Here is a 19,501-nt window from a genome sequence, read left to right on the forward strand (position 1 = left end):
AATCTGGGAGTATTTATGGACACGTCTGCACCTTCCTTTTCTGCAGCAGCCTGTCTGCAGGTCCTCCTGCAAGGAGAGCCTGTCTTGATTCAACCAGTCCCTGCCCTGACCTTCTCTTCACCCTCTTTCTGATGAGTCAGTCCCAGGAACTTGAACTTGGACTTCAGCCTCTGGGCCGGCCCTGGAGGCAGAAGCCCTGGACCTGCCTCCCCAACACCTGCCCTCCTGAGGGTGTGGCCTCCAAGCGTCCTTTTCTGTCAGATTCAGCTCATGGCCAGTGACTCCTTGAGCCTGTGATTGTGGTCCTCAGGCCAAGGGGAACAGATTAGATAATTAGCTGCTGATGGATCTGGCATCCTAGGGAAGAGGGAGCCCTTTCTCTCCCACAGCTGGGACCCCAAAGAGAGGCTTGCATTAGCCAGGCAAGGAGCCGGGTGCCTCCCTCCCTGCAGTCCTGCACAGCCCCTTCCTTCTCTTGCTGCTGTGGGTATCTGCCTAAGGAGAGCTGGCCCAGCATACCCACCTGGGACTCACCCAGAGAGTGCCAGCCTGAACGGCACTGCCAATAGCCCGATCCTCAGGCCTTTCACCCTGCACCTCCCTGCTCCTCCAGCAGCAATAACGAGACCCCCTGCATGTCACTCACATGTGGCCCCGGGCCAGGCACTTGGCCACCTCACAGTGAGCGATGCTGGGAGGCTGGTGTTCTTGCAATCCCACTGACAGGTGAGGAAATGTGATTTGTGTCATGATTTCTCCAACATCGCTCAGATGTTGTTCATTCCCTTTTTCCCGGAACCGGGGCCCAAAGAGGTTGTGACTTGCCCACACCTCTTGAATGGCTGGGCCCCATGTCCAGCCTGGATTCTCTGACACCAAACCCCATGTGTTTTCCACTGTGCCCTGCAGTAAACAGAAGTGCTAATAAAGAAGCATGCTAATACATAATTAATCCCACCTCCATCCCTTGGGCCTTTTCTCTCTCAGACGCCCTGAGCACCGCCCAGACGTGATCTCATGTGTCCTACCAAGGCCCCAGAAGAGCAGAGAGGAGGCTGGGCTCTGAGGGGCCATGGGGACTAGGAGCCAGCCTCTCCGCTGCCAGGCCCAGCCCTACTGCATGCCCGCTGCCCACCTCTCCCTCTGCTCTGGGTAGGGAAGCTGCCGAGGCTCGGGCATGTCTCAGGCACCTGCTGTCTTCCTCTGGTCTCGTGGATTGTACGAACCCGGAGGAGGAAAGCAGCCAGGATTCGATGAGCCCCCATGTGGTGGGGATGTGTGCGCGCAGGGGCCCAAGGCTCTGCTTAAAGGGAAGGAGTATTGCTGAGGCTTGTTCTAGTGCCTTCCTCTAAGGAACCCTCAGTATATCTTGTTTGTTCTCACATTCGAGGGAAGTTGGCAAAGGGCAGTTCTGTGTCACAGGGAAGGGGGTGGATGAGGACCCCGAAAACCTGCCCTTTACCGAGTCTCACCCCCGAGCCTGCTGAGGTCACACAGCGGCAGTCAGCGGGGGGTTAGGTTTTCTTGTTTTGTTTTTAGAGACAGGGTTTTGCTCTGTCACCCAGGCTTCAATGTAGTTGTGCAATCACAGCTCACAGCAGCCTGGAACTCCCCAGCTCAAGTGATCCTCCTGCTTCAGCCTCCTGAGTAGCTAGGACTACAGGCATGTGCCACCATGCCCAGATAAATTTTTTTTTTTAAATACAGGTTCCCCGTATGTTGCCCAAACTATTCTCAAACTCCTGGCTTCAAGTAATTCTCCTGCCTCAGCCTCCTGAGTAGCTGGGACTATAAGCATGCACCACCACATCTGGCTAAATTAAAAAAAATTTTTTTTGTAAAAATGGGTTCTTACTAGTTTCGAACTCCTGGCCTCAGTGATCCTCCAGCCTCGGCCTCCCAAAGCATTGGGATTACAGGTGTGAGCCCCCACAGCTAGCCCATGTTAGGTTCTCTCTCTCTTTCTCTCTCTCTCTGTCTTTAACTCTGATAATTACAAGCTGAACATGTTAGGTTTCGAACTTAGTTCTGACAGATTTCAAAAGTGGGGATCATCAAAGCACTGGGCCATGGTGTGCAAATTCCTGGCCTCTCTACCTCCAGGACAATGTTGGGGCCCAGAAGAAAGTGGGTGAGAAAGATGATAGCACCTTAAGGCTCCGAGTCTTCTGTGGGATTATATTCCTGAGCCAGAGGCTGCAGACCCTTATAAACTGAGCATTGGGGGATGGGGGTAAAAGTGGATCCTAGGGAAATTAGAGATCATCTGGTCAACCCCCTCATCCTCCAGATGAAGACACTGAGTCTCTTAGAAGAGAAGTCATTTCCCCAGGTCCTTCCCCTTCTCACTTATAGCCAGGCCATGGCTGAGGTGCCCTCCGGGCCCCCGGTTGGGAGAGGGCTTGAGTCTCCTGGCTGCATCCTGAGAACGTAGCTTTCTGTGCTCTTTCCTGGAGGTGCGCCCTCCCTCCCACAGGATGCTGTACAGAGGTGGACGCAAGTCACACGGCCCTAGATGCATAGGGAGGTAGAGGGAAGCCAGGCTTGTCAATGCTAGGGAGCCCTCCAGTAGCAGGACCACTCACTGCATTACCACAGGCAAATCACCCACAGCCCCTTCCTGCCACAGTTGCCTCATCAGTAAAATGAAGATGCCACATTTCCTCCCTGCCTCGCCCACAGCGTGGTTGTTGGTAGCCAGTGAAGTTGCATATGTGGGCAGTTCAGGATAGGGCTTTGGATCCCAGGCATGGCCAGCAGATGGTGTGGAAAGAGGCCAGGGCTGGGAGTCAGGAGCCCTGGGTTCTGGGTGCAGCTCTGCTGTGGCTCCTACATTCTCCTGTTTCTGTCCTTCTCAGGCCGTGCTCCGAAATGGTTTCTCTTTCAGGCAGCAGGGACGTGGTGAGCTCCGCCAACCTGCCAAACCTTTACTCAGTGCAGGGAACCTGGCAAGGAAGAAAACAGGCGAGACCCCTCCCCTGAGAAGCCACACCCTGGTGGAGGGAGCCAGATGGTAAACACATTCACCAGAACTTTAGTTGGTAAGAAGTGCTGATAGGAAAACTGAGTCCTATGATGGGGGCGCTTGGGGTACCTGAGATTTGGCAGGCAGGTCCCAGGAGGGGATGTTTGAGCTAGGAGCTGAATGACAGGAGGGAGCCAGCCACGCAAAGCTCTGGGGGTGGGGGTGGGGTTGGGGTTCTCTCCAGGCTAGAGGAGGAGTGAGGACAAAGGCGTTCGGCACGCCTGGCCTGTTGCAAGAACAGAGAGAAGGCCAGGGTGCCTGGGAGGCTGGGGAGGGCAGGCAGAGGCCAGGCCACAGGGCTGGCAGGCCAACGTGAGAGGGAGAGGGCTTTCTAAGTGTGATGAACAGTGTAGAATGACTGAAAATGGTGAGTGGGTGGATGGAGGATGGAGGAATGGATGGATGGATGGATGGATGAATGGATTGTAGGTGCAGCTATGGGGTGATCCCTTTTCTCCCCATCATGAGGGTCATAGGCAACACTCCTGTAACAAAAGACAGGTTAACAAGAGGAAAGCATAACAAATGTATTTAATCAAAGTTTTACGTGACATGGGAGCCTTCAGAATGAAGATCCAAAGATCCAGGGAAACTCCATTTTTATGCTTAAGTTTGAGGAGGAATGGGCAACTATGAAGAGCTATGATTGGACACAAAGAGTAAGACCCCATGGGAGCAGACTGAGTGGGGAAACCCAGCAAGGCCTGCTCTCAGATCCTTCTTGGCCTCTCTGCTGCATTCCTTCCTTCAGGGTATGGGGCAGGATTCTGAGTGGGGGTCTTATGATCTACTATCAAACAAAGTAGGTCAGAGAATTTCTTTCTTTTTTTTTTTTTTTGAGATGGAGTCTCACTCTGTCACCCAGGCTGGAGTGCAATGGCACGATCTCGGCTCACGGCACCTCTGCCTCCCGGGTTCAACAGATTCTCCTGCCTCAGCCTCCCAAGCAGCTGGGATTACAGGCGCGTGCCACCATGCCCAGCTAATTTTTTATGTTTTTGATAGAGACGGGGTTTCACCATGTTGGCCAGGCTGGTCTCGAACTCCTGACCTCAGGTGATCTGCCTGCCTCAGCTTCCCAAAGTGCTGGGATTACAGGCGTGAGCCACTGTGCCCTGCCCGACCAAAGGATTTCTTTATGGCCAGCTCTTACACAGAAAGGCAGGAGAAGGCTAATACTTTTAGGTTTTATGGGTGGCTTTAGGGGAAAGGAGTTCTGGTTTCTGTGACCTGCCTTGGGAAAGAGGAATTCTAGTTTCTATGGCTTGCCTCTGGGGAGAGTGAGGGGTGGGGAAGAGAATTCTAGTTTCTGTGGTTTGTGTCGGGAGAGTAAGGGATAGAGACAGGAAGGCAGGAGATGTTCAGAGAAAAGCTTTGCTTCTGAGGCTGTTTGTGAGGCGTTCACTTTGGGGTACCATTTTCTGAGCCCCAACACGTGGTTGGGAGAGTGGGTGACTGGCATACAGAGACCCTCTTTCCATTCCCCTCCTGTAGTAGGTTGAATTAACTCTGAGAGCTCCTCTGCGTAGTCCTATTCATGGTCGGGCCCGGATGGCAGGAAGAGTGGGGAGCTGAATGTTCAGGAGAAATGCCTCAAACCCCCTCAAGCACATGATTGGGAACCCTCAGCGGTGGGAGCAGAGCCCACTGACTGCTCCTGAGTGGGACTCCTGGACTGACATCCTGACCTGCCGTGCCCAGGCTCGCCTGAGCTCGGGACTGGGCTGAGCTGAGACTGGGGGGAGGGGGAGGACACAGACTTCACCTGTGTTCACAGAGCCCAGGGCTGACTCCCGGAGCTGTTGCTCTGAGGGTGGGATGGGCAGCCCCAGGCCTCCGTTCTCAAGGCGTTCCTCTGGGATCCAGTGCCCCCTCTGCCCGCCCAATTGCACGGGCCAGACAGCTGGGGTCGTCTTTGACCGCGCCAGTGTTACAGCGAGCAGTAAACATCCTTAATACCCGCCCTGTCTGTCCCCATTTTGTCTGCTGAATTTCCATCTGGGCCACCCACTTCTCTTCACTCTCGCACCCACCTTGGCTTGTCGTTCCCAGGCTCAGAGTCCAGGGCCTGGCCCTGCCAGCCTGCCTGCTTTGGCCTCTTCTCTGCTGGCCTGACTCTGGCCTTTTCTCCATCCTCCAGGCCTCCACTGTCCTCACATCCAGGCCCTGCTGCCGAGGGTATCCTCCAGTGCTTGTTCCGCGCTGCTCTCTCCTGTGGTTGCTTCCCTCTGCTAGTCCTTCAGAAACAGCTCCAGCTCCTAGTTCTATAGGCAGCCTCCCTGCCTGAGCACGTGTCAGAGGATTTTTCTTTGTTGTATGTGAAGGTTCACTTGAAGTCTCTTTCCTTCTGGTCTGCAGGCTCCATAAGGGCTGGCACCATGTCGGCTTTTGTCACCATCCACCCAATCCCTGGCACATAGTAGGCACTCTGGTGATTTGTGGATGGATGGAGAATGGCTGCATGCACTAACTTGACTTTAACCAGATTTCACCTGTGTTCACACCACCCAGGGCCTACCCTCAGGGCTGTTTCCAGCCTTTTCTACTCTGAGAGCCTGCCCCTGCCCTAAACCAGGGACCCTGGAACCAAGCCCTGGCCATCTGTGGGTGTTGGTGTCTTCACACCTGCCGAGGCCAGGACCACCTCCTGTCCTTGCTCCTGGGCCAGCCCAGCCTGGGGTTTGAGGCCTGGGCCTGTCTGGGATCTCTGGAGGAGGGAAGGGCTCACTCAGAAGCGTGCTACCAAATGGAAGAATGAAATCGTCAAGGACTCATCTGAGCAACTGCAGAACAGTCTAACAGGGCCCCTTTCGAAGTAGAGTACACCCCAGGGAGGCTTCCAGGGTGGTGACAAGTTTGGAAACCAGGCTGAATCAAGAATCGAGGACAACCGTAGGACTGAGAAGTTGGGGGCGGGGAAGGGACTCAGGATCAAATGGCTTTGGAGCCTTTACCCTTGAGCTGGGCTCCAGAGGGCGGTGGGCATGGAGGAGAATGAATGGCAGCAGGTCTCAGGCTGAGCCAATGGCCCTGGGTGCCATGTCTCTTTCGGGTCTTGGGCTGGCCAGGGCTCTGCTCCCAGGGACCTGGTGTCTGCATCCCACCCATGAACATGTCGAGGTGCAAGTTGGAGGAAGCTCTAGGTTTGGAAGCCATCTCCCTCAGTGTTGGGGTTTTATCTGCTGGCCGAGGGCCCTGCTCGTGGTTGGGGGTGGGCTCTGACCTGTGAGGATTTTCTGGTCGGCAGGCTCTGTCTAAAACAGGCGGGGGGTGCACCCAGGAGGCCTCAGAGCCCATGATTCTAGGTCACCTCCCACAACATCCAGAGACAGGAGTGGTATTTATAGCAGCCGGCGGCCACTGAAGGTGGAGGAGTCAGCATGAGCTGTGACGCAGGCTGACCCCGCCGAGGTCCCCTAGCTCTCGCTGACTCCCTTACCACCACCCCCACCCCAGAGTCTTCCTAGGACTGGGCCTGTTGAGGAAGCAGGCATTATCAGATTGCCTCCCCAAACCCTGGAGGAGACGAGGTGCCACTTTCTGCCTGGCAGGAGCCTTGGCCTCTGCTGGTCTCACCAGGACCTTGTCTGGCTTGACAGCCCCAGCTGAGCATCCCATTAGCACTGCTGGTCTCTCTCAGACGTTGCCGTCAGCTCCTTCACGGAAAGGTTCATCCCTTGGAGTTACAGCAGCTTCACTGACCTCCCCTGGGCCAGCAGGGGTTAGCGGGAGCCTGCCTTTTCCCCACTGCGGATGGTTAGGGGGGCCGAGGGCACCAGCCCCTGGTTGACAGGGATGAAGCCCTGCCAAACTCCCGCCACCTCCCTGCCGTGTCCTCGTGAAGTGGGAGTGGAGTGCCACTGGGGCCAGAGGGGCTGTGCCGAGCATGTGGCCCCAGCTCCACCTCCCACCACACCCTGAGCAGGTCGGGAAGCAGAGGCCACAGAAGTGACAGCGTGACAAGGCTGGGCGAGTCTCTTGGGAAGGAAAGTGATGCCAAATTCTGGGGTCAGAGGTCGAGCAGATGGGCACTTACCTACCCAGAACAGAGTGGGTCAGTGGCCTTGCTCAGGCATGGGCAGGCAGAGGCTGGCACTTGTCAGGGGCCTGATGGGGTTCCCCTCATCGTGGAGGCCTGTTCTCCCCTCTCCTTTCCAGTCTCTATGTTGCCCAGAGCCTCCTGGCCTATTCCCCCACAGGCTGGGAGAGAGGCAGATGGAGGCCAGGGTCTTCTTGGGACCTACAGTGTAATGGAGGAGGTGAGGCAGACACACCAGAAGCATGCAGGAAAGTGGGTCACGGGTTTACCTGGTCATTTGTGGGCTGGTTTGCCAGGGCTGGGGCTGAAGGCCAGCTGGGACAGGCACTGAGCAGGCCTCGCAGGCTGTGGAGGCCATGTCGGGGCGGAGTGCCCAAAGCAAGCGGGGCCATCTGGAGAGGAGGAAATGCCCGGGCATGGGGCGCACTCAGTGGCTGAGCAGGTGGAAAGACAGGAGCTGGGAGTGGGCGTGCCCGGCCGGCAGGGACAGAGTCAGACAAGGTGGAGGGTATGGGTGCTGGTGGCAGGGCTGGGCAGGGCGGGGTAGGGGTGTGGTTGATGGAGAGCTTTATAGCTAATGGTTGGGAGTTTTAATTTTATTTAAAGGGCATTTAGGAGTCATAATACGCTCTTGAGAAGGGAATTTATTTATGTATTTATGTATTTTTTTTTTTATTGTTTTGAGACTGAGTCTTGCTCTATTGCCCAGGCTGGAGTGCAGTGACTCAGTCTCGGCTCATTGCAACCTCTGCCTCCCTGGTTCAAGCGATTCTCCTGCTTTAGCCTCCCAAGTAGCTAGGACTACAGGTGCCCCCCACCATGCCTGGCTAATTTTTGTATTTTTAGTAGAGATGGAGTTTCGCCATGTTGGCCAGGCTGGTCTCGATCTCCTGGCCTCAAGTCATCCGCCCGCTTAGGCCTCCCAAAGTGTTGGGATTACAGGCGTGAGCCACCGCGCCCGGCTTGGGGGTTGATTTAATTAAAGCTCTATGTCACCAGTCGCCTCCTCTGAGCCAGAGCCTGCTTTCAACACTTTACAACTTTTTTTTTTTTTTTGAGACGGAGTCTCACTCTGTCGCCCAGGCTTGAGTGCAGTGGCGTGATTTCGGCGCACTGCAAGCTCTGCCTGCTGGGTTCACGCCACTCTCCTGCCTCAGCCTCTCGAGTAGCTGGGACTACAGGCTCCCGCCACCACGCCCAGCTAATTTTTTTTGTATTTTTTAGTAGAGATGGGGTTTCACCGTGTTAGCCAGGATGGTCTCAATCTCCTGACGTCGTGATCCACCCGCCTCGGCCTCCCAAAGTGCTGGGACTACAGGTGTGAGCCACCACGCCCAGCCTCACACTTTACAACTTTTAACTCGCTTTGTCCTCCCAGCCACCCCAAGAGGGAGGCACTGTCATCATCCTCATCCTATTTTATAGACGAGGAGAGGGCTGCGTTGTATATTGAAGGTCACAACTCTGTGGCCGTTTGAGTAAATCAAGGCATTGGGACCAAAGCCGGGTCCAGTCCTGTCCTCCACCCGGCAGCAGGGGCCTTCTGAGCCCCTGCCCCTTCCTGGAGGCCTTGTGCTTGGGTCCAGCTTTGCCCTGCCTGGGGTGATGGGAGGGAATAGGGAGGTCTGAAGGACAGAATAGTCAGCTATAGGCCCAGGTCTCTAAGCTTCTGGGTCAGTGACTTTTTTCTGTGGCCCCTTTTGCCCTCCTGGCTCAGGCAAGGGGAGGAAATGCTGTGATCATTGTGTGAGCTCAGGCACTTGTATGTAGCCCCCAGGCTCTCTCCTTGGCCATTCTGCAAGTAAAACTCTAAAAGTCCAGACTAGAATGGACCTGAGAGCATATCCTGCTTAGTGGCTTTCAAACTTTGTTTGTTTGTTTGTTTTTTGAGACAGAGTCTAGTTCTGTCACCTAGAGCTACTTTGGGAGGCCGAGGCTGGCTGGAGTGCAATGTCGCAATCTTCGCTCACTGTAACCTCCGCCTCCAGGGTTCAAGCAATTCTCCTGCCACAGCCTCCCAAGTAGCTGGGATTACAGGCGTGCACCACCACGCCCCGCTAATTTTTTGTAGAGATGGGGTTTCACCATGTTGGCTAGGCTGGTCTCGAACTCCTGACCTCAGGTGATCCAGAGCAGCTGAAAGCTGCTGTGGTTGACATTGCCTGCAAGCCCACTGAAGCCTGCCCACTATGGCCACCTCCCCTCATCTGGGGTCCCTGAGGGCTTCTGGAAACCCACTGAAGAGCACTGAGATCCCCCTCATTGAGCACAGAAGGAGAGGAGGGTGACAGAGGGAGGGGATGGGGCTGCAGCCTGTGTGCCATTGGTGGTGGCAGGTGCCACCTCCCTCTCCAGTCTCTGTGGGGGCAGGGGATGTTGGCCCTTCCTGTCACATACTAGAGCTCTGCAGAACCTCTTCCCCTGGGGAAAGAGCTCCTGTTACGAAGTCACTTGATCCCTGCTTGCTTCTGAGATGCTCGGGGTACAGTCGAAGGGAAACCCAATAGCCCAGTTGGCCAGCCTGTGCCCTAGATGGCCATGCAGCTTAGGGAGGTGGCCCACGAAGCCTCCCCACCTTTGAGCAGCAGGCACCCACACCAGCCAGACCCCGAGGGCCAACCCACAGCCTGAGGAGAGGAGGCAGCAGGACCAGGGCTCAGGGTAGGCTGGGCAAGGGGGCGGGGGCCCCAAGAGGGGAGGCATCAGGCTAGGTGTGCCCACTTAGCGTATCATTAACAGCTTCATTAGGGGGCCCCTAATGAAGTGGAAGGTGCTAATTCTTCACTGAGGCGTTGCCAGCACCCAGACGGAGTCTCCTCTCGAGGAAGTTCTGAGAAGCCAGAGCACTGGGATTCGTGCTGGGAGCTGATGAACTGCCTGGCAGGGGCGCCATCTGGGGAGTGAGGTCCCAGCAAGTGGCTCCTAGGAGAGGGGGTGACTCTGGGGGGAGGAGCAGAGGGTGGGGCCAGTGGAAAGCTGGAAGGGCAGATGGGCTTAAAGGGAGGGGGGACCGCTACCTCTCAGGGCATCCTGCGTTTGAGCTGGGAAGGGGCCTGCAATGAGACACCCTGAAACTCAAACATGCAAGCTGATAGATGCGGGGCATCCTGGCAGGATCTCAGGCTTTGGAGTGTTCTAGAGGCTTGTGGCCTTGGGCGAGAACTCTGTGGCTCAAGCTGTCCCAGGGGTGTTGGGTCCCCTCTCCCTGGGTGGTTGTGGATTAAAGGAGGCAGTGCCAGTGCGGCCGTGCTGGGCTCCTAGGAGTTGGAGCTCTCCCTTTCCAAGAAGGCAGGTCAGAGGATTATGCAGGCTGGAAGGGTGAGGGGCAGGTGTGGGTCAGCCTGCTCACCTGTCTGTTTGGGAAGATTGACTTAGATCGCGGAGAGTTATTGCCCCTGCCATGCAAGGTGAGGTAAAGGTTCTGCGCACACTGGGGAGACATGGTTACTAAATCACAATGATGGCAGCTCCTGTTTTCTAAGAGCTGAGCACTTTATGTGCGTTATTTCGTTAACTCCTCATGACTCACTCACTATGAAGTGAGTACCTTCATTATTCCATCTTACAGATGAGGAGACTGACGCTCAGTGAAGTGACAGTCATAGCCAACTAGAAGTGATGGAACTAAGATTCAAATTCGGGCTGCCCCGCTCTGGGGCCAGAAGGCAGGCCTCGGTCAGCTCATTGGATGGCCACCCCCTCCAAGTCGATGCCTTTGAGAGAGTCGCGTTCCCAGTAGAGTGGGGTAAAGACATGTTAGGGCATGAGGGGACTGACTGAGAAGACCACGGGGGCAGGTAGAAAGGACGAAAACCACAGACACCCTTCCCCACAGACAGGCAGGAGAAAACAGCCTGGTGCCACCCAGTGTGGGGTGGTGTCGGCCTTTGCGTGAGGGCTTGGAGATCCAGGCTGCCCGGCCGCACCCATCACAGAGGCCAGCAGAGCCCGCCTGTCTGGGCCTCTCCAGAGGGGACGTGGACGTGTGGGACAAGGGCTTGTTCCGACTTTCAGAAAAATGAATAATCTCCAAGGAAGAATCCAGAAGCCAGACCTGGTCTGGCCAGAGCCTGGGGGACTCCTTCCACTGTTGGAAAACATTGTCGGAGCACAGGACTGAGTGGGCTCTGATGTGAATCCCCCTGGGAAGAGAGGTCAGAGGAAGGCTGGGGGCAGGAGGAGGGCCCAGCCTGGTCGCCAGGGAAGGGTGCTGCTGCCCTCCTGGCCCTCACTCCCCGCTCCCCAGCAGCCAGCCATCCTTCCAAAACAACCAGCAGGAAACGAAAGGCCTCAATTGATTCCCAGGGAGTTGGCTGGTGTCAGTAGCAGGGCTGGTGGCAGATGGCAAATTCTGCTCATTGTGGATGAGTAGAAAATAATTAGCGTGAGAACGAGTAGCTGGAGCCTTGGTAATAAATGGAGCCCTGGTGAAGCCTTCTGGGGAGAGGCCTGGAGCACAGGTCCTGCAACCTCAGGCCTGGCTCTGCCGCTGAAGAGCTGAGTGGCCTTGGGCAACTTATTTAGCCTCTCTGGGCCTCCATTTCTTCATCCATAATACAGGGCATAAGAGGTTGTTAAAAGGATTACATTAAAGGAGGTAATTTTTGTGAACTGCTTGTTAAAGTAACCAGCATGTAGTAAATGCTATATAAGAGTTTGTTTTTAAATAAACACGATCGAGTAATTGTTGGAACTATTTCTGGGTCCGGCCCAGGCTGGCATTGCCCCCAAGTCACTGGAGCTTCTCTTTCCGTCCTCCTCCCTGAATTCTGTGCCCAGCTCCCTGAATGCTGTTTTATAGGGAGGGGTCTCTGGCCAAGAAGCACGAGGAGGGCACAGAGAGAACACAGCAGGTAGACCTGGCTTCAGAGCCTGACTTGGACACTCACTTGCTAGCTTCTTTAAATTCTTGGAGCCTCAGTTTCCCGATCCATGACATGCGAACAGCTAGACCCACCCCTGGGGTTGTAGTGAGGATGGTTATGTGGCTGGCACATGGCGAGGGGTGGAGGAGGTGCCTCCTCTGGTCCTTCCAGGCCATCCTGGGGGAGAGTGGGAAAGGCGTTTGTTAGCCTAAGACCCTGGGCGGCGGGTAGGAGGGGACAAATGTCAGTGGCCTCCCACTCCTGCCCCTGGCTGCACAAGGCACACTGTTTTCATCCCTAGGCCTGGGCGTGTGAGGACCTATCTCATGCTGAAATCTGGCCCCAGCCCTGGGCAGGCTCCGCTCTGCCTTCTGCTCTAGCGCAGCTGATGTGTGAAAAGCGACAGCTTTCAGGCCCTTAACTTGGGTTGCACACACCCGGGTACAGGCTGGTGGCGCACGTGGCCCCCAGCCCACACGTGCTTTCTCTCCGTCGTCTCCCTTGTCACCTCTCCCCTCCTGTGCTTTCAGAGGCCAGCCTCTCGGCCACTGGGAAGAAGGGGAAGGTACTGTAGCCCCGGGAGCCTGGGGTGGGACCTGTGGGTCCTACTGTCTCTGTGTTTGTGACAATAAGGAGTCAGACTGACAGGCAGAGAGGGTATTTTTTTCTTGCAAGTAGTTCAAGGAAGCTACTTGAAATCCCAGCTCTGTGATGTCCTCGTGGAGGGATCTTCGTGCAAACCATTTTGCCTCTCTGAGCCTTGGTTTCTTCATCTGTAAAGTTGGGGTAATACCCTGTGGCCTGATGAGGCTGGAGTTGGATGATACACAGTGTTTCTAGTGCCTTGCTCTCTCCCGACTCCACAGCCTGCTCCGTGGAATTCCCCTGGGCTCAGTTTTCCTCATCTGCAGAATGGGTCCCGTGCTATCCCACATGATTGTGAGTCTGAAGCTAGATGAAGACCCAGAGAGCTCCTCAGTCTGTAAGAAGAGGCTTAGAGCCAGCTTTTGAGTTCAGAAACAGGCATTTAGCTGAAACCTGCTTCTCAGAAACAGCATGCAGAGGTAAAGACCTGGGTTCTGGGCCTAGGCTGTGTGGCTGTGGGCAAGTCACTTCAGCTCATCTGTCAAATAAGGGGAAGGGTAGTACCTACCTCACAGAGCTGTTATGAGGACTAGGTGAGTTCATGTTTGTAAAGGGCATAGATGTGCGCCGAGACCTTGTAGGCAATTCATAAATGTTAGGAGAACCGAAGCAGCCCAGTCCCCGACTTATAGGTGGCTGAGATCATTCTGTCCCTGTCACCACCCAGGATCCTGGAGCCTGCAGTTTCACCAGTGCAGAGAGGTTAACTCGCTACCACAGTCCTGCAGCCACAGTGAACAGCTGGAATCTCACCACGACCAAAGCCTGTGCTAAAGAGAGCAGGACCTGTCTGCCAGCCCAGCGAGGCCAGAAAGCGACCTGTTGGTGAGCCCACCCTAGCTGGGGTGGAGCCTCTGAACACAACGCCTCTGCTGGGGGGCGGGCCACCAGTGTCCTGCGGGGTGCCACCGGGGGGCCCAGCCTCACTGTGCTGAGTCCCACAGATCAGATGCCCACCCCCAGACCAGATAAGCTCCAGTGCCCAACAAGGCACATTCAGAATCGGATGGACCACGAGAGCATAGCAGGCAGTAGGCATCAGTTCCTCTCCACTATTTTGGACCACCTTCCAATTTCAAAGCCCTTTCACATAGGAATCCCATTCGTCATGGAAATGGGAGTCCTGGGCTCTCCCTTCAGGACACCAAGGGTCAAAAAACCCTGCAGAGCGAAAAAGAGCCCTTACAAACTTGCCAGTTTCCACATTTACTTTGGCAACCAGGAAGTGTGGCGTCCAGTGCTAGTTTTACATATAGCAACCGTGGGGGCCCTGATATCTCACATGTGTGCAATGGACTCATCCTCCCGGCCCTCAATTTTGATTTACTGGGGCCTAGAGGGGTCGGGACTTTCTGTCCTGGGGACACTGCTCTTCATTCAGCACCAGGCAGCTCTAGGATGTGGCTGGACCTGGTCCCTATCACCAGCCCCCGGAGGCAGGAGTAAAATGGGGGCCCAGGGAAGGTGGCTCTCTGGATCTGTCTGAGAGTCTCCTCTCTGTCACCACAGCTGCTGCAGAGCAACAGGGACTCCACCGCTGGAAGCAGGAGAGCCAGCCGCAGGTGACTGAAGTAGGCACATGGTTGATGCCTCCCTGCAGATTTATCTCCTGTGAGGGAGCTTCTGTGGATGTTGCTGGCTTCTAGGAGGGTTAGGCATCTTCAAGATCGTGAAAGAGAGGATCTCAGCCCAGGCTCCCTGTGGTGACACGCTGTTAATGCTGTTGTCACTGGGGAGTTTGAGTGGGGTATGTAGTGAGGTAGAAGGGAGCAGGCTGGCTTGGGGGCTTGGGTTGTGTGTCCAGCACCTGGCAGTGACGCTGCTGGGATGGATATCACGGGAAGAGCTAGGGCCTCTGTGTTCTTTCTGAACCTCAGTTTCCTCGCCCATGAAAGGGGACAGTGGGACTGTTCTGAGACTCCTTTTAACTCTGACCTTTGTTAGGTGTGGGCTTTGGATGGCAGCAGGAATGACCTGCGCCTCCTGCCTGCCTGGCCTCTTGATCCTCGGATGGTGTCAGGCAGTCTCTGCATCTCAGTCTCATTCTTCAGTAGTAATAGTAATGGCAGTGGCAGCATTTGCTGAGCAGTTACCAGATAACAGGCGCTGTTTGAAGTGTTGACTGATTTAACCCTCCTGATAATTCGGAGGTAGGTACTCTTCTTATCCCTGGTTTAGAAGTGAGGAGACTGAAGCACAGAGAGGTTAAGTACCTTGTCCAAGGTCACACAGCCAGTAAGTGGCAGAGCCAAGACTCAGATGCAGCCTGTTTTAGAGTGCAGGGTCTTAACCACCCCTTGCACACACTGTGGAATGAGAGCGACACTGCGACCCTGTGTTACTGCTGTGAGGACTGAAGCCGGTTAGTCCAGGACTTGGGACACAGAAGGTGCTCAGCTAATGTCAGATGGATCCCTATGGCTGGACCTGGCTGTCATCCCCTCCTTCAGGCACAACCTCTATCCCATCCCCAGGCCAATGACCAAAGCCATCTCTGGCCAGATGGGAAATCTCATGGGCTGGAGGTGGCACTCGCGGGGGTTCCCAAGCTCATTGTCCAGTTCCCTGTGGACACTCCAGAGGGCTGAGCCAGTACCTTCTTCCCCCCCCAATCCCCCTGGGAGCTCTTGGAGCCCCATCTGCTGGGAGTCTTGCTGCCAAGGGACTCTGCTCCTTAAAATCTGCTCCCAGGGCCAAGCCCACAGGGTACTTTAGGATGAGGGGGCGAGGCCCAGCCTGGGGTGCTTTTACCAGCAGCACCGGAGCACTCATGGTGGGGGCAGGCTCCTCGGTCAGGGCTTCTGTTTGCTCACTCCAGCCCTTTCTGACCAGCTGGGCACCAGCAGCACCTTCCAGACCCCAGCACCCAGTCACAGGTCACATCACAGGAGGTCCCCACAAAGCCCCTCAGGTGTCTGCTAATGCAACAGCAGCCATCAGCAGATCCTTGGGGTGTGCAGGACCTGTGCAGAGTCCTGTAGTGACATCACCCCAGTCTGTTCTGACCACAGCCTTGAGAGGGATGTTGTTAGCCCCATTTTACAAGAGAAGAAACTGAGGTCCCAGAACAGTCCATCTAGCCAGAGGAGGGGGAGAGGGTTCTCCCTGAGCTGTCAGGGAAGGCACTGGGGTGGGAACCCAGCCTGACAGTCAGGAAGGGAGGGACGTTTCCCCAGAAGGGAAGGGTGTGAGCTCAGAGGGGGAAGGAGCCACTGTCTCAGCCCTTGTGACTGGGAGGGGAGCTGTGCTGAGGAGGCCATGGGGTGGGACTGAGGTGCTGGAGCCAGGCACTGCAGCTGGCACCCAGAGGTGTGGCGATGGGTACTGTGAGACCCTGGCCCCGGGGACTGTTGAGCTGGGGTGGGGATGGGCAGCAAGGAGTCAGCAGGTTAACCGTAACACAGTGTGACCAGGGCCATGCTGGGGGAAGGGGTCTAGGGTTCCCATAAGGGAGCAGCCTGTTTCCCAGGAGGAGAGTGGGGTGCATGAGGGCTGTCAGGGAGGGCTTCAAAGAGGAGGTGACTTTTAGCTGACCTAGAGAGATGAGTTGGATTTCACCCATCAGAACTGGAGTAAGCAAAGCATGGACCCTTCCAGTGATGTGTTTCTGGGGAGCAGCATGTTTGGGGGGTGTCGAGAAAGAAGGATGTGGCAGTGTAAGAAGGTGCTGGAGAGCCTCTCCAGCCAGAAGGATTTGTCAGCTGAGGGTGGGCTCTGTGCTGGAGTCTGTCTGCACCGGGATCGCTTTCTGCTCAGGTGATAAGGGAATGCATGGATTCAGAGAGGGCGAGGCATATGCCTGAGATTGCACCGCCTGTCAGTGCAAGGGTAACGGAAGCCTTTAGCTGCCGCCCGAGGGGCTTGGACTTTGTCCTGCAGGCCATGGGGAGCCAGGAAGGTTTTTAAAGTAGGGGGCAGCATATGCATTTTTAAAAAGAGTTTGCATTTTTAGAAAGAGGAACTCCCAGAATGGTTAGTACTTAGTCCAGGGGCCTGAATCACCAGCAGGAAAATTGGGCTGTGTGGGTGGGGGAAGAAGGAGGCTTCCTTGGGCTGCTTAAGTCATTCCATTGATGTGAGAGGGGTCCTGGCACCCCATTCACACTTGCCTGTGCTGGGGGTCCAACCAGAGGCAGGAGGAGCCCCCAGCAGTGCCCCTGTGGCCCCTGCTGGAAGGTATGCCGTGCCTGCCCTGGAAGCCCCACTGGTGTGGGATAGGAAGGGCAGGCAGCGCCTACCCCTGCCCCACTGTGGCTGTTAGAGGGGAGGACCCTGTGCCCCAGGGGAGGAGAGCCAGAAGAGGTGCTTTGTGGCAGCCCCAGACCAGGAAGTAGCCTCTGCCCTCCCCGCTCCTGAGACATTTCCTCCAGATGAAATCACATCCCCAGCAGGGGAACAGGCCCTTATTGTGATGGGCCGGGGTCTCTAGAGAAAGGGCACCATTCAAGGCCCTTAAAAATAGCCCCAAGAGATGTATGAATTGGCCTGGAGAGTGGTGCAGCCCACCCCCAACCCTTATGCAGCATCCCCACCCCAGACCTTGACTTGTTGGTGACCAGCCGGAGATTCCACCAGCCCAGGCGGGAGGGGTGGCTGGTCCAGCAAGGGGTTCCTTGCACTCCCTCCGCCTCGCCCGCCCCAGCTAAGACAGCTAGAGCCTCTGCAGACCTCTCATGTGATTCTCACCAGGACTTTAGGAGGTAGGGATAATCGACATTTTACAAATCGACATTTTACAGTTGAGGAAACTGAGGCACGACTAATAAGTCACACAGTGGGTATGTGGTAGAGCCCAGGTTCAAAACCAGCCAGCCTGGCACTTGTGTCCCAGCCTCTGTGCCTCGGATTCTATGGTGGTGGGCCGGCCACTGGTGCAGGCCTGTCACTGGGTACCCAGCAGGGTCGGCCCCCAGGAGCCCCGCCTCATACTCTAGGTAGGTACTGGTGTTGACCATGGCAATTGGCCTCAGGCTGGTCACCCTGAGGTGGGGGCAGTGGTTACCACTGGTCATATCCCTCCAGCGTCTTGACAGTCCTTCAGCCACCTCACCTCTGCAGGGCCCAGGGCCAGGTTCGGCTCACTCCTTCCAGCCTGAGAGCTGGAGCGAGCAGGCATTGTTCGGGCAGAGGAGGGGAGTGCAGAGTGAGTGTGTGTGTTGGGTGGATGGTGTGTGATCTCGAGGAGTGTTAGCTATCCTGGGTTCCATGGGTCCAAGGGTGGGAGTGAGAGGAGGGACCTCCCAGGGTGACTGAGAGGGGCCATCCATGGGGTGGACCTGAGAAGGAGATATTCTTGGCTGCTGGCAGAGGCAGGCCTGGGGGCAGGCTGGGTAGGGCCAGACCCTAGCCCTCCAGCCAGCCCCTCTGGGACAGCACTGCTCCCTCCTCCCCTGGTCTGGCCAGATCAGAGCAGGATGCGGCTCTACAGCACCTGCGGGGGCGTACTGCCCCCCCAACCTCTAGATTCATTCCATTTCATTCTGTTCCATTCATGTGAGGGGCTCCTGGCAGCCCCGACAGCCCCCTGAGCCCGACCCAGCGCTGCACCTTACCCTCTGTGAGCTACTTGGAGACAGGGAGGGGGCGGCAATACCAGCTGTTGGCAGCTCTGTTCTGCCCCAGCCCAACTGCCACCCACGGTGCCCCAGCCCCCCCTCCTGTCCTATCGTGTCCAACCCTAATCTGAAGCTGGTGCTGTCAGCCACATGTCACAGGCACTGCTGACGCCCCGGACCCCTGCAGTCCACAGACCACCCCCCACCCCCAAAGCCCAGCCACCCCACCACCACGCTGCCTCACTCTCCACCCTTCTCCCCGCTTCCCAGAAGCTGAGCTCCGACTCCTTCTTGGAGAGAGAGTGGGATGATGTCACTTCCTGAGGGTGGGGGGAGGAGTAGGCACGACCCCGGCAGGCTAGCCCGCCAGCCCGCCAGGCCACAGCTCGCCAAGTGGCTGCACCGGGGATAGGGAGGTGGGCCGGGCGGACATGCGGGCTGGCCACCTGGCCCCACGCCCTCTCGCCCACCCTGGGGGCTATGCCCACTGGCCAAGGGAGACTTGGCTGCTTCCTCCCCGAATGATGCCGGGCTCCTCGGACACACATTTTCCCTGGAGCCGCCACTGGGGAGAGGAGGATCTGCCGCCTGCCCCGGACCAGGTGCCATGTAAGCCTCTACTGGCCCCCGGGGGGGGGCAGCTGCCCACCAACTTGGTTCCCAGCCCCCTGCAGCAGTTTAGTGCAGAGCTACCCTGGAGCCCTTTATGGGTATCTCTGGGGACCTAACTCCCTGTGGGGTCACCTCCCACCCATGCTGCTTCCTTTCTCTTTGGGATGCTAAGGAGTGAGGGCCCTGAGTTCCTGGGCACTCTTTCCTGAGCTTGCTTGGGGCTGATTTGAATTCAGCTACTTCAGAGAGTTGAAAATCCAGCTGGAAAAGCTGCATGGCTCAGGGTGGGCTTGGGAGGTATGGTTGCCAGGAGGGGTGTTACCCTGCAGGGCTTACCCCATCCTTCCAGCAGTGTGGGGTGGAAGGTGTCCCAAGCCCTACTCCTGACCCTGCACCTCAACCGTGCCCTTCCCTCCCTGGAGGCATAGCTGTGGTGGGGACTTCTGTCTGATGGGTTCAAAACCAAGTCATAGAGCATGCTCTTGGCTTCCAGCAAAGCAGGAAACTGAAGGCTTCATTCAAGAAATACTTACTGAGCACCTGCTCTATGCCAGGCACTCCTCACCTTCCATGTTTGTCAGTCCCAGCTGCCAACCATACAGGGTCCCTTGCCCCCACCTTCCCAAGGCCTTCAGCCTTCCTCCTGCCCTGCTGGGCTTTGTGCTGTTGGGTGGGCTTGTTCTTGGTCTGGGAAGCCCGTCCCTTGACTCCAAGGACAGTGTGCACTGGGCCAGGTCTAAAGATTATAGGGTTTGAGGGC

General features: G+C 56.4%; 1 protein-coding gene across 5 annotated transcripts in view; it reads left to right on the top strand.

Moving 5' to 3' along the window:
* Positions 1 to 19,501, top strand: part of DAGLA (diacylglycerol lipase alpha) — a 67,054-nt gene that overhangs the window by 19,940 nt on the left and 27,613 nt on the right. The window contains exon 1 of one of the 5 annotated variants that reach the window (XM_003828458.5): positions 18,450 to 18,738. The exons of the other annotated variants lie outside the window; for them this stretch is intronic. The gene's annotated coding sequence lies outside the window, so the exon portion shown is untranslated. Of the gene's footprint in view, positions 1 to 18,449; positions 18,739 to 19,501 lie in introns of those variants that run through there. 5 annotated transcript variants of the gene reach the window in all.

This window comes from Pan paniscus, chromosome 9 (assembly GCF_029289425.2).
Source record: "Pan paniscus chromosome 9, NHGRI_mPanPan1-v2.0_pri, whole genome shotgun sequence".
In the NCBI taxonomy this organism is placed as follows: domain Eukaryota; kingdom Metazoa; phylum Chordata; class Mammalia; order Primates; family Hominidae; genus Pan; species Pan paniscus.